The sequence below is a fragment of the Lolium perenne genome, chromosome 7 (genome assembly GCF_019359855.2).
Source record: "Lolium perenne isolate Kyuss_39 chromosome 7, Kyuss_2.0, whole genome shotgun sequence".
NCBI lineage: Eukaryota > Viridiplantae > Streptophyta > Magnoliopsida > Poales > Poaceae > Lolium > Lolium perenne.
Window position 1 is genome coordinate 172,978,069 of NC_067250.2, and position 5,687 is coordinate 172,983,755.

The window sequence follows — 5,687 nt, forward strand, 5'->3', positions numbered from 1 at the left end:
TGGTGCGTCCATTGTCGCACCATATACCTTCCATGGTTCGTAAAATGCCAAGAAATAAATTCATCAAAACCTTGGTTGTTAATTGGAATTTGCAGAACACGACTAGCGTCCAGGGGATTGAGTAAGTCAAAAATTAATTGTTCATCCCACATGCATGTGATTGGAGAGATAAGTTCAGAAACTTTTGTGAGCACCGCATCACCTCTTGGAGATATGATCTTTCTAGATTGGCTTGAAGGGATCCAAGGATCATTCCAAATATTAATATTTCCCCAGTGCCAACCCTCCAAATATAACCTCTCTTAAATAACGTCAAGCTAGCCAGAATATTTTGCCAAGTAAAAGGGGAGTTTTCCTTCGGCGCTGCTTTGAGAATATCTCCATTAGGATAGTATTTGTCTTGAAGAACACGGGCACATAGAGAATCTGGTGTAGTGTAACAAGTTTCCAAGCTTGTTTAGCAAGCATGGCTAGATTAAAGGAGTGGCAGTCCCTGAGCCCCATGACTCCTTCTCTTTTTGGATAACACAGTTTCCACCATGCAAGCGAATGCATTTTCTTGCTATTTTCATCATCTCCCCACCATAATTGAGATATAGCATCCATCACACTCTTGCAAATGCCTTTAGGGATTAAAAAACAAACATTGCATACACAAGAATGGCTTGAGCAACAACTTTCAAAAGAATTTCCTTACCACCTAAGGACGGAATCTTCTCTTTCCATATGTTCATTCTTTGGATGATTCTTTCAATGAAATGTATGAAACAATCACTCCTATCAGCTCCCACCAATACTGGGAGGCCTAAGTATTTATCCGAGCGCGCTTCAGTATCAATGTGCAAGACTTCACAAATTTCTGCTCTCAATAAAACATTAGTATTTGGAGAGAAAAAGATGCTAGACTTTGTCAAACTCACCAGATGTCTCGAGTTTGCAAGGAAGTTGCATCATTCATAACAGCTTTCATGAGAATGAGGGAATAATCAACAAATAAAGGGTGTGAAACTGATGGTGCATTTCTACACACCCTATGCCAACAACTTCTTTTTCATGCATCAAAAGACCAGATAACCCTTCCGCAAACAGAAGAAACAAATATGGAGAGAGAGGATCTTACTGCTGAAGGCCTCTAGTGGGAAAAATGTGTCTGTCTCTTCAGAGTTGAATCTGACTTGGTATCTAACTGGTCTAACACAAGCCATCATGAGAGTAATCCACTGCTCTGCAAAACCCATCTTTCACATCATATTTTCCAGGAAAACTGATGTAGCCCCGCTCACCGACGACGCTACACCAAGACCAACAAGTCCCCCAAGTGGACCAATGACGCGAGCTCGAGTTAAAGCTCTACATGATGAGGTGAACTCGCTCCTCACCACCCTTGATCTCGGTACCCCTTTGGATGGAATGCTACCTCATGCCGATGTGCTATGTGTCATTAGGTACAAGGCGCATCAAGACCCTGGAGAGGAGGACACGCCATGGTCAAGGGAAGGAGAGGAGCAGCGGGACATGGAGATGATCACGAAGCTGGACCCGACGTCGCTCGAAGCACTCAAAGGAAGAGAAGAATGCTGGCCGGCCTAGGACCCGGTCGGACTGGCCCCACAACCGGCCAATCCGGTCCCAGGCCCGGTCAACCGGGCGCCCAACCGGATTTCCCTGCATCGTACCGGGAAGCAACCAGACGGAAACTTACGAGGTTTCCGGTTGGCGCCCGGTCGACCGGCCCCAGGACCGGACCACCCGGTCACAGGCCCGGTCTGACCGGCCCCAAACCGGATCCGACGGGAATGACTCACCAAAGTGCCTAAGTTATCCACTTGCGTACCTTTTCGCCTTGCTGGCCATGTATGCCTATATAAGTAGCCTGGACCCCTCCTTTACCCCTTAGACTTGAATTGAGCTTAAACACAACTTTGAGCTTTGTCTCCCTAGGGTTAGCATCCCTTTGTAATCAAGGCATCCTGGTTGTTGATTTGGATATTATTGAGTGAGATTCTAGTACAAGTTACTCTCTCTCCCTCACCAATCTCTTCTTCTCCAACCCCAATCTCTCACCGGGAATTCTGCCGCGTGCCTCTTCCGGGTGATTCTATTGGTGTGGTCCATCGAGCCACGGGGGTAAGTATCGGGTGTATCGGGTTGGTGTGCGTGCGTGAGTACCGGCGTTCTTCGTGTTCTTCGTGTTCCTCGTGTTCTCCCACCTCTTCCCTTGGTTTTCGGGGTCAAATCGCGAGATCGGGCCAATCCCTAGATCTCAGATCACATCATATGGTATCAGCAGCTCTTGGTTACCGCGATTTTGACCTTCCACCCACCCGATTTCGTTTCTAGAAAATTTTCCACAAAATCCCCAAAAATAGCCCCAAATTGCCTCTTGACCGATCTGTGATTTGGTTGCGTTTTGAGTGGTTTTGGTCCGTGGATTCGGTGTTGTTGTGCTTGATCTACTATTTCCCCAACTTTTAGCCTCCAATTCCATCGTTTCTCGTCGATTTGCTCTTTTGGTTTTGGTTTGGGGAAGAACAGGAGAGAGAAACCGCGAAACCCGGTTGAGAAACCCGGTTGACCGGCCCCCGGACCGGACCAGCCGGCCCAGCACCCGGCCGACCGGGCGCCAACCGGACCAGCCGGTCCACAGTCCGGTCCAACCGGCCCCAGACCGGGCGCAGCTCCGCGCCCTCCTCCGAGCTCGATTTCGGCTACCACCACCACCACCACCATCATTGTCAACACCCGGATTTTTAAGTCCAGATGCCTATTATGCCGGACATCGCAATCCCAGGAATAATGTTTTTGCGAGACATAATAGTTAAGTAGCATAGAGTCATCATTTATTACAACACATACTTGTCTTACAACCATAGATCACATGATCCAATATTACACAAATATATTGTTCAACAACACAAATAGTAGTGGAAATGAAGTAGTAGTGGACTATCTATTCCACAGGCAACGCTTGACGTTAGAAGACGATCCTAGTTATCGTAGACGTCTTGCTGTCCGTCATCCTGATACTGTTGCTCTCCTTCAAAGTCTGGCATTTGAATAGCCAGGGCAAAGCCATGAGTACTTTTAAAGTACTCGCAAACTAATACTAAAGTAATTACTTATTAAGTATATTAATGGGTGCTAAGCTCTAGGTTTATTTGCATAAAGCCAAGTTTTAGTTTGATAAACATTGAGTAAGCCTTATCATTTGCTAGACTAACTCAAGTGGGAACATTAGTGTCATTCCCACAAATCATTGTGATTCAAGTCAATATCACCTTTCAATTCACCATTCCTTTTTAAGATCAAAATTCTGATAACGGAACAGTATGGCCTTTCCAATCGTCTGTAACCGTGGACACGGCTATTCGAATAGGTTTAACACTCTGCAGAGGTTGTACTCTTGTGCCACAACTTTTGATTACATCCGTCGAGGATAACCCCGAATCATCGTAACTCAGTACGCGGATCATCAACCATAACCTTTCACTTATATATACTAGTATAGGCACCTCTCCCCATGAGCTTGGCCTCCCGGTGAAAACCAAATGTCAACCCGGGAACTGCACAGGGCTTGGGTCGTACATTCACCTCACATTCACATCATTTCACATATACGGAGGCAGCCTCGGCGTAACCCCTATGATGCTTGTTTAGAGGGAACCCATACTAAAATATACAAGCTTCTAGTTAAGCCCTACCCATAATCAGGTATTGTGGGGGTACTTGTATAATTGGAAGGGTATCGCATTCAAACCCAATCATCAGTTTTCATTTAAATTCACCAAGTCAACCATGTCACCTTCAAAGTCACATTCTTTCAAAGTCATCTCATTTCACCATGTTCCCATCTAGAGTAGTCAAATTTTATTTGATTAGCACTAGCAACTATTTCATGAGGGGTGCTATCTAGCTTTGATTTGCTCTAGGCTAACCTTGGATATTGTTCTACTCTAGACCAAGTGAATCATAAATCAAAAAGTACTTTGAAAGTAAATAAGCAAAATAATTGCAAGGTAAAAACATGGGATAGGTAAGAATTAAATAAAGTGTGATGGTGCCTTGCTCTTGTAGAGCTATGCACTTGGTGGTTAGCAAGGGTTAGCTTGCCTTGAGCGGGGTAGTTGTCAAAGTTCTCCTCCTCCTCCTGGGAGTAGGCTTCCTCCTCTTGATACTCCTCGGTACTAGCGTCTATATACGAATACGAGGTATAAACACCAAACCAAACTCACATACTAAACTAAAACACACCAAAGAGTTCACTCAACTAATTCTAGCATCATATCATTCATGGCATGATAAATTAATTTGTTGGTTCTTATTTAAGAGAAAAATAATTTCCTCTCATTATTCTTATTTCTTTAATTTGCTATTTAGATCTTTAGAGAAAATAATTTCCTCTCATTAAATCTTATTAAGATTTAATCTCCTCAAATAATAATCAGGTATGAAATATAAGTTGACCAAGGTCAACATTTCATATCTATTATATGGGAGTATAATTTAAATGAAGTGCTACACTTCACACAATTTAAGACTAACATTTAAATGATTTAAAATCTCTAAGTAATAGCAACCAGGGGTTTATTAGCCTAGGGTCATTTCCTCTGATTATATTACTTAGGATCAAGATTTAAATGAGAGAGTAGCTCTCATGCTATTTATAGATTTTAAATTTCAAGATTTAAATGCACTAGTAATGGCTACATAGCCACTATTTTGATCTAGTCCATGATCATTAAAACAACTTAGCTATATTATTGTATAATCAATTAGAGGACAACATTTGTGATTTATGAGAGTTGGAATCAACTCAAAATCAATTGTGGTTGAAATTTAAATAAAGTTTTAATTTGTAAAAGTCCCTGTCTTGTTATTTTTAGCAGTTTAATTCTACTATGAATTTGGAGATGGGACCAGTGGAATTAGTTAGATAATTTCATTAGCTTTCCATAGATATAAAGTTGGCTAAATTTGGAAATGTAGATTTCAAACTATTCAAATTTTACTAAAGCATCAGCAGGGTATTTGAATTATTAATAAATCCAGATTTGAATTTGTGGGCTAGGCGGGAAACGTAAACGGGCCGAAACGAGTTTAAACAACACAGCGCGGCCCAACTAGCATCTGGCGCAACTGGGCCGTGCTGACGAGGTGTGGGCCACCCGTCAGTGGCTATTAAAACAGCGAAACGGTACGCGTGATGTGCACCGTCGGATTAGAAAGGGATCGAGCGGTCGAGGATCTTCGTCGTCTCCGACGAGATCCCGACGTGCTGGCGGCGTGACTAGGGGGTCGGAGGGCGTACCAGGCCACCGGCGATGGAGGGCAAGCTGCTCGGTGAAGTGGAAGTAGATGAGGAAGTCCCTGGTACAGCGGCGGAGCTCGGCGAGGCTCCAGTCGATGTAGATATTCCGTGCGCTCCGGCGGCGACGAGCTTGCAATTGGCGCTGCTCCGGCGAGGTGGTGTGGAATTGATGGGTGGAGAAGAGGCAGGGATGAGAGGGGAGCAGATTGTGTGAAGAAATGGAGCTCAGAGCTCCTCTATTTATAGCGGGATGAAGGGGTGTCGTGGTGCTGCGAAGGGGCGTCCATGGCGCGGCGTCTACGGTGGTCGAAGGGGCAAGGCGAGGACGGCTAGGTGTAGGCGTCGTCCTGGCGATGCTCAACGTGCAGCGGGCGCAGAG